General features: G+C 31.4%; 1 long non-coding RNA gene across 1 annotated transcript in view; it reads right to left on the bottom strand.

The window, feature by feature from the left end:
* Positions 1–9,685, bottom strand: part of LOC309481232 — a 53,635-nt gene that overhangs the window by 1,623 nt on the left and 42,327 nt on the right. The window lies entirely within an intron of this gene.

Below are 9,685 nucleotides of genomic sequence, written 5' to 3' on the forward strand. Positions count from 1 at the left end.
AGGATTGAATCCAATATTTGGTGATAATATAGAGTAATGAGAGATTTATTAGTAGTTTTTTTGTAGGCTGGTCATTTGTGACCATTAACACCAAAAGTGTTAGCCTGGGAAAACCCAGACAAACTTCCGGAAAATTTAGATTTGCTCTGCAAGTAGTCTGGCAAAGAGCCCATTCAAGCCGATTTCTAATCCGTCCAAATCGAGGCACCAATCAGAAACGTTGAGGCGGGCTTTACACGATGACGATCGCTAGATAGACGAGGTCTATCCAATTGCGCTCAGAGGCATTTGAGCGACGTCCGTTGGTGAAGCGCAGCAACTTTTAAATGCATTATTATATTCAAATTGCAAACACATGAGGACAGTCTCCATGAAAGACCCACTGGCAGATGAACGTGCTACTACATTTCTCTCCGAAACGGTAGGAAATGAAATTAGATTCAATAGAGGATTTTAACTGTGACAAGATGATTGACAGGGCAGTTTACGTGACAGGATGCACGCGACAGATCCGTCCGATAAAGATGACGAAGTAGTATGTCCCAAAGCTTGCCTACTTTTTTGCTACACATTCAAAAGTAAATACCTTTTCTTCACAAAAAGAGTACATACTTTCATGGCGTAGTGTAACTTAGGCGAATTGGGACGCAGCATTGATATGGCTTTACACGATGACGATCGCTCTGATTGGTTTTAGGTCTATCCAATTGCGCCCAGAGGCATTTGTGCGACGTCCCTTTGGAAATGAGTTATTAATGAAGCTTTGCCAGACCATAACTCAGTTACTACTGAGATTGGTCTGGTTTTAACCAGGCTACAAAAGTGTAACAAGGTGGGGAAAAAATTACAAAAATTCTCAAAGTTTGGGGGAAGTAGTTATACCCTGGGTGAGTAAAGTCAGTAGTTTTAGTCCAATGCGATAATGTTAACTAGCATTTTCGGGGAAAAGAAAATCCCCTCCGGATCAAAATGGCTCAAACACAACATGAGGGTAAAGACATAACCTACTGTTTAAGTGAACACTCACTAAGCAAGGCAACTTTTGTGTATTTGACCGTTTAGGCCTGATTTGAGACCATTTTATATAAAAAAGTAAAATAAAAAATAAATAGCTTGTGCAGCTGAGGATGAACAGACAATTATGATTAATATGAAGAATTTACAAACATTTAGCTGGATATAAAATAGATATATAGATATATGAAAATATTTAATATACACTGATAAGCCTCAACATTAAAACCACTGACAGATGAAGCGAATAACATTGATTATATCGGTACAATGGCACCTGTCAAGGGGTTGGATATATTAGGCTGCAAGTGAACAATCAGTTCTTGAATTGTATGTGTTTAAGCAGGAAAAATGGGCAAGCGAAAAGATCTGAGTTACTTTGACAAGAGCCAAATAGTGATGGCTGGAAACCTGTCTTGAAGGATCCCTAGAACAGCACATGTTGGCTGCGTAGACATTGACTCGTCCCCTAATGCAACTTTCAGACGCCATCTTTATTTTTTAGCTCAACTGTCACAGGATTGAAAGCACAGGATTGTGGCAAAAAGTTTTTCAAAACAAAATTCCTGGTGAAAAATTAAAGTAGACTAGTGTGATCAACAGTGCCAGTTTTCTTCAGATTTTCTTCAATATTTCCAAAATTGCTCAAAAACAATGTTTTTTTTTACTCAAATAAATGAGGCCTAAGAGTAATCAGATGCAAATAGAAATATAAAACCAGTCCTAATTGAAAGAGAACAAGTTGACAAAAAGATTGAATCCAATATTGGGTGAAAATATAGTATAATGGGAGATTTATAAGCAATTTTTTATAGTCTGGTCATTTTTGACCGAGAAGATCCAGGGAGTTATAGGGTTTTGAACACCACACAAGGGTTAAGGTGTTTCAGTGCAAGTTGCATCAGTTAAGACGGCTGGTCCCAGCATGGAATGCTGCATGTTGGTTGCTGATTTCTTTTTAATCATTTTACTGAATGCCTAGACAGTGGAAAATAAAGGCAGATGGATGTGTCCCGGCCAGTGTGTTAATAAAAAGGAACTGATGAGGTTTCAAAGAAGGGCAGGACAGTCAGAGCAGTTGCGAAGAAAATGTCGAAAGCCAGTCGTGAGGAATCTGAGACCTCAGACAGATAAAACGTTTGTGTTGTCTATATGGAGCCATTTGGTAAGTTAAACCAAAGGAAGTGTGGGAAAATGCAGTCTCTAGGCCCACCAAGCCTGCACTCTAGGGTTAAATAAGTAGGCCTATTGATTTTTCACCATTTGTTTGATTGAGAATATTAACACATAGACACACAATCTCACGCACACACTGGCATTGTTTTTGTTAGACCTACAGTACATGTTATTTACATTGGTACACTGCTGTTGAGTGTTCTTTAAGCATAAATACTGTTAAAGGAAGTTTGTAGTAGACTAATTTACACACACACACACACACACACACACACACACACACACACACACACACGTTGTGTGTCCCCATAAATGTCCCCATAAGATCAATAAACAGGTGAGTTTGATCAAGGTTGGTGCTAACTGCAGGAAAAATAGCCCTCAAGGACCAGAGATGAGAACCCCTGCCCATAGATAGCAAATGTTCTGATTCTTTATTATGTAAGGGATAATGTCACGGATCTTAACTTCGGGTCGGGATCTTGAATCAGCCTGAAGGGGTTGTTATTCACTATAACAACCGCCTCGCAATACATTATCCTGCTTATTGCATGGCTACCTACAAAATAAATAAATAATTTGACACAAAATATTGATTTAAAAAGGAGTTTATTGATTTAAAAACGATTGTGTTGCTTCCGCTAAAGAAAATAGTCCGTTCCGCGTCCATAGCAACGCTCTGTTTTTCATGGCAACGGTGTGTAAAACTTCGCAGCGGTCTGTTATCAAGAAATAACACACCGCATTCTACATTGGAATTCAACCAAGCCATGTAATAATGTTCGGTAATGTCACGGATCTGCCAGGCTGTCACATCAGCCATTCACACAGCACACCTTCACCAGAGTACTAAACACTCACACCTGCACCTCATCTGCACCATCATCAAGCCAGCTACAAAAGCACACACCTCGTCTCACATCATTGTCCGGTCTTGTTTCTATGAAGTGAACCTGTTCTCCAGCGTTGGTACTCCAGCGTATTCCTCTCCTGTCATCATCCTGCATACTCACCAAACACGAAGAGGTGTAGCGTCCATCCATCCATCCATCCATCCATCCATCCATCCATCCATCCATCCATCCATCCATCCATCCATCGGCATCCATCCATCCGTCCGTCCATCCAGCCAGCCATCCGTCCAGCTATCCATGATCTCCTGCACCTGTAAAACAAGGAAGGTCTTCATTACTAAGCTTTACTCATTCTTCAAAGTCTATTTGAACTGCATACTCATCCGTATTCTCCATTCTGCTCAGTGCTGTTAATAAAGCTCACATTTCAATGTTTTTCTTTGTGTCTGGATCTGCATTCTGTAACAGGTAACACTTTACAATAAGGCTTTATTAGTTAATTCACTACTATAGTTCACTACTGACAATGGACAATACTTCTAAAGCAGTATTAATCTTGGTTAATGTTAATTTCAACATTTAATAACGCATTATTAAATTCAGAAGGATTTAATGGACCTGAGCTAACATGAACTAACAATGATGTCTTTTTTTTTAAACTAATGTTAACAAAGGATAACTATGGTAACAAATGTAGCTTTTGCTCATTGTTAATGTTGGTTAATGCATTTAATCAACTTATTGTAAAATGTTACCCTTTATTTTTTATAACACTGGAATCAGTTTAAAACATTTGTTTACTTTATGTAGTTTTTGTGTGTTACTTTATTGGATTTAAATATAATTTAGAGTTCTTTTTGTTTTAAGAAAAAAATTAATAAAACCTGTTATTGTTTGAAAATGCTTATTTCAATATCGTGATAATACCATATTCGGTCAAATTCCAAAAAAAATTAAATAATAATTGGGTCACGGCTTAATGTCCATGGGGAAATGTGGGTCCCATGGCCAAACCAGGTTGAGAACTGCCGGTACAGAATAAGGGACAATTTCAGATACAGCCGTAGTGTCTTAGTGACTGTTCAAAGTCTTGTTTGTTGAATTTTTTCCAGTTGTAAATATTGTAAGAAAAGAAAAGGGGGAAAAAAAAGTCAGCTTGCCCATTGATTTGTAATTTTACTTATAATGGCAGTAATTCTGAATTTACAGATTTAACCAATAAAAGCAAAACATTGCACTCATGATGTGGCCTAATGCTGTGTGACCTTGAAATGGAGTGGGAATATGACATCTGTGAAGAACAATCCTCTTCATACAGGCCTCTGGTAAACTTGTTTGGGGTCACAGTCACTAGTGTGTATGTTGTGCAATCAAAAATGGATGATTGCATATTCAAACTAGAAAAAAAGTTTGAGACAAACTTTAAGTTGGCTTGAGAAAGCCGGACCAGAGAGTTTGAAAAAGTTAAAAGTAGTTTGAAGTTTAAAGTAGTTTAAATTTTGATTGATAAATTAGTTAGAAAGAAAGAAAAAATATTAGTTAGAAAGAAAAAGATAGATTAGTTAGAAAGATAGATTAAAAGAAAGATTAGTTAAAAAGAAAGACAGATTAGTTAGAAAGCAAGAAAGCAAAAAAAAGAAAGAAAGAAAGAAAGAAAGAAAGAAAAGTGGATTAGAAAGAAAGAAAGAAAGAAAGAAAGAAAGAAAGAAAGAAAGAATAGTGGATTAGAAAGAAAGAAAGAAAGAATTGTGGATTATAAAGAAAGAAAGAAAGAAAGAAAGAAAGAAAGAATTGTGGATTAGAAAGAAAAAGAAAGAAAGAAAGAAAGACTAATTAGTTGAAAGGAAGAAAGAAAGAATGGTGGATTAGTTAGAAAGAAAGAAAGATTAGTTAGAAAGAAAGAAAGAAAGAAAGAAAGAAAGAAAGAAAGAAAGAAAGAAAGACTGATTAGTTGGAAGGAAGGAAGGAATGAAGGAAGGAAGGAAGGAAAGAAAGAAAGAAAGAAATATGGGCTTGGTAGAAAGAAAGACTAGTTAAAAAGAAAGAAAGAAATATGGGCTAGTTAGAAAGAAAGATTAGTAAGAAAGAAAGAAAGACAGAAAGAAAGAAAGAAAGAAAGAAAGAAAGAAAGAAAGAAAGAAAGAAAGATAGAAAGAAAGATTAGTTAGAAAGAAAGAAAGATTAGTTAGAAAGAAAGAAAGAAAGAAAGAAAGAAAGAAAGAAAGAAAGAAAGAAAGAAAGAAAGAAAGAATTGTGGATTAGAAAGAAAGAAAGAATTGTGGCTTATAAAGAGAAAGAAAGAAAGAAAGAAAGAAAGAAAGAAAGAAAGAAAGAAAGAAAGAAAGAATTGTGGATTAGAAAGAAAAAGAAAGAAAGAAAGAAAGACTGATTAGTTGAAAGGAAGAAAGAAAGAATGGTGGAATAGTTAGAAAGAAAGAAAGATTAGTTAGAAAGAAAGAAAGAAAGAAAGAAAGAAAGAAAGAAATATAGAATTGTGGATTAGAAAGAATGAACGAAAGAAAGAATTGTGGATTAGAAAGAAAGAAAGAAAGCAAGAAAGAAAGAAAGAAAGAAAGAAAGAAAGAAAGAAAGAAAGAAAGAAAGACTGATTAGTTGGAAGGAAGGAAGGAAGGAAGGAAGGAAAGAAAGAAAGAAAGAAAGAAATATGGGCTTGGTAGAAAGAAAGACTAGTTAAAAAGAAAGAAAGAAATATGGGCTAGTTTAGTAAGAAGATTAGTAAGAAAGAAAGAAAGAAAGAAAGAAAGAAAGAAAGAAAGAAAGAAAGAAAGAAAGAAAGAAAGAAAGAAAGGAAGGTTAGAAAGAAAAAAGAAAGAAAGACTGATTAGTTGGAAGGAAGGAAGGAAGGAAGGAAGGAAGGAAGGAAGGAAGGAAGGAAGGAAGGAAAGAAAGAAAGAAAGAAATATGGGCTTGGTAGAAAGAAAGACTAGTTAAAAAGAAAGAAAGAAATATGGGCTAGTTTAGTAAGAAGATTAGTAAGAAAGAAAGAAAGAAAGAAAGAAAGAAAGAAAGAAAGAAAGAAAAAAGAAAGGATGGTGGATTAGTTAGAAAGAGAGAAAGAAAGAAAGAAAGGTGGATTAGTTAGAAAGAAAGAAAGAAAGAAAGAAAGAAAGAAAGAAAGAAAGAAAGAAAGAAAGAAAGGTGGATTAGTTGAAAGAAAGAAAGAAAGAAAGAAAGAAAGAAAGAAGAAAGGAAGAAAGAAAGAAAGAAATAAAGAAAGAAAAAAGAAAGAAAAAAGAAAAAAGAAAGTAAGAAAGAAAAAAAGAAAAAAAAGAAAGAAAGAAAGACTGATTAGTTGGAAGGAAGGAAGGAAGGAAATATGGGCTTGGTAGAAAGAAAGACTAGTTAAAAAGAAAGAAATATGGGCTAGTTAGAAAGGAAGAAAGAAAGAAAGAAAGAAAGAAAGAAAGAAAGAAAGAAAGAAAGAAAGAAAGAAAGAAAGAAAGAAAGAAAGAAAGAAAGAAAGAACAAAGATTAATTAGTTAGAAAGAGAAAGAAAGAAAGAAAGAAAGAAAGAAAGAAAGAAAGAAAGAAAGAAAGAAAGAAGATTAGTTAGAAAGAAAGAAAGAGAGAAAGAAAGAAGATTAGTTAGAAAGAAAGAAAGAAAGAAAGAAAGAAAGAAAGAAAGAAAGAAAGAAAGAAAGAAAAAAAGATTAATTAGTTAGAAAGAAAGAAAGAAAGAAAGAAAGAAAGAAAGAAAGAAAGAAAGAAAGAAAAAAGATTAATTAGTTAGAAAGAAAGAATAGTTAGAAAGAAAGAAAGAAAGAAAAAAAAGAAAGTAAGAGAGAAAGATTGATTAGTTAGAAAGAAAGAGAGATAGATTAGTTAGAAAGATAGATAGATTAGTTAGAAATAAAGAAAGATAGATTAGTTAGTTAGAAAGATAGATAGATTAGTTAGAAATAAAGAAAGATAGATAAGTTAGTTAGAAAGATAGATATATTAGTTAGAAAGGAAGAAAGATCGATAAGTTAGTTAGAAAGAAAGAAAGAAAGAAAGATAGATTATTAAGTTAGTTAGAAAGATAGATAGATTAGTAAGAAATAAGTAAAGATAGATAAATTAGTTAGAAAGATAGATAGATTAGTAAGAAACAAAGATAGATAAGTTAGTTAGAAAGATAGATAGATTAGTAAGAAACAAAGATAGATAAGTTAGTTAAAAAGATAGATAGATTAGTTAAATTGATTCGTTAGAAAGTATTAGTTAGAAAGAAAGATTAGTTAGAAAGAAAGAAAGAAAGAAAGAAAGATTAGTTAGAAAGAAAGAAAGGATTAGTTAGAAAGAAAGAAAGATTAGTTAGAAAGAAAGAAAGATTAGTTAGAAAGAAAGAAAGAAAGAAAGAAAGAAAGAAAGAAAAGAAAGATTAGTTAGAAAGAAAGAAAAAGAAAAAAGAAAGATTAGTTTGAAAGAAAGAAAAAGAAAAAAGAAAGATTAGTTAGAAAGAAAGAAAGAAAGAAAGAAAAAAGATTAATTAGTTAGAAAGAAAGAAAGAAAGAAAGAAAGAGAAAGAAAGAAAGAAAGAAAGAAAGAAAGAAAGAAAGAAAGAAAGAAAGAACAAAGATTAATTAGTTAGAAAGAAAGAAAGAAAGAAAGAAAGAAAGAAAGAAAAGATTAGTTAGAAAGAAAGAAAGAAAGAAAGAAAGAAAGAAAGAAAGAAAGAAAGAAAGAAAGAAAGAAAGAAAGAAAGAAAAAAGATTAATTAGTTAGAAACAAAGAAAGAAAGAGAAAGAAAGAAAGAACAAAGATTAATTAGTTAGAAAGAAAGAAAGAAAGAAACAAAGAAAGAAAGAAAGAAAGAAAGAAAGAAAGAAAGAAAGAAAGAAAGAAAGAAAAAGAAAGAAAGAAAAGATTAGTTAGAAAGAAAGAAAGAAAGAAAGAAAGAAAGAAAGAAGATTAGTTAGAAAGAAAGAAAGAGAGAAAGAAAGAAGATTAGTTAGAAAGAAAGAGAGAAAGAAAGAAAGAAAGAAAGAAAGAAAGAAAGAAAGAAAGAAAGAAAGAAAGAAAGAAAAAAGATGAATTAGTTAGAAAGAAAGAAAGAGAGAAAGAAAGAAAGAAAAAATATTAATTAGTTAGAAAGAAAGAATAGTTAGAAAGAAAGAAAGAAAGAAAGTAAGTAAGAGAGAAAGATTGATTAGTTAGAAAGAAAGAGAGATAGATTAGTTAGAAAGATAGATAGATTAGTTAGAAATAAAGAAAGATAGATTAGTTAGTTAGAAAGATAGATAGATTAGTTAGAAAGAAAGAAAGATAGATAGATAAGTTAGTTAGAAAGATAGATATATTAGTTAGAAAGGAAGAAAGATCGATAAGTTAGTTAGAAAGAAAGATGGATTATTTAGTTAGTTAGAAAGATAGATAGATTAGTAAGAAATAAATAAAGATAGATAAATTAGTTAGAAAGATAGATAGATTAGTAAGAAACAAAGATAGATAAATTAGTTAGAAAGATAGATAGATTAGTAAGAAAGAAAGATAGATAAGTTAGTTAAAAAGATAGATAGATTAGTTAAATTGATTCGTTAGAAAGTATTAGTTAGAAAGAAAGATTAGTTAGAAAGAAAGAAAGAAAGAAAGAAAGATTAGTTAGAAAGAAAGAAAGAAGGATTAGTTAGAAAGAAAGAAAGATTAGTTAGAATTAGTTAGAAAGAAAGAAAGAAAGAAAGAAAGAAAGAAAGAAAGAAAGAAAGAAAGAAAGAGGGAAAGACTGATTAGTTAGAAAGAAAGAGATAGATTAGTTTGAAAGATAGATAGATTAGTAAGAAAGAAAGAAAGATAGATTACTTAGTTAGTTAGAAAGATAGACAGATTAGTTAGAAAGAAAGATAGATAAGTTAGTTAGAAAGATAGATAGATTAGTTAGAAAGAAAGAAAGAACGAAAGAAAGAGATTACTTAGTTAGAAAGATAGATATATTAGTTAGAAAGAAAGATAGATAAGTTAGTTAGAAAGATAGATAGATTAGTAAGAAAGATAGATAAGTTAGTTAAAAAGATAGATTAGTTAAGAAAGAAAGATACGTTAGTTAGAAAGATAGATAGATTAGTTAGAAAGATAGATAGATTAGTTAGAAAGATAGAAAGATTAGTTAAAAAGAAAGAAAGATGGATTAGTAAGAAAGAAAGATAGATAAGTTAGTTAGAAAGATAGATAGATTAGTAAGAAAGAAAAATAAAGATAGATAAGTTAGTTAGAAAGATAGATAGATTAGTAAGAAAGAAAAATAGATATGTTAGTTAGAAAGATAGATAGATTAGTAAGAAAGAAAGAAAAAAGATAGATAAGTTAGTTAGAAAGATATATAGATTAGTTAGAAAGAAATATAAGTTAGTTAGAAAGATAGATTAGTTAGAATGAAAGAAAGATAGATAAGTTAGTTAGAAAGATAGAAAGATTAGTAAGAAAGAAAGAAAGAAAGAAAGAAAGAAAGATAGGTTAGTTAGAAAGATAGATTAGTTAGAAAGAAAGAAAGATAGATAAGTTAGTTAGAAAGATAGATAGATTAGTAAGAAAGAAAGATAGATCGATAAGTTAGTTAGAAAGATAGATAGATTAGTTAGAAAGAAAGACAGATTGATAAGTTAGATAGATAGATAGATAGATAGATAGATAGATAGATAGAT

This window comes from Leuciscus leuciscus (genome assembly GCF_965113295.1).
Source record: "Leuciscus leuciscus genome assembly, chromosome: 18".
Lineage (NCBI taxonomy): Eukaryota > Metazoa > Chordata > Actinopteri > Cypriniformes > Leuciscidae > Leuciscus > Leuciscus leuciscus.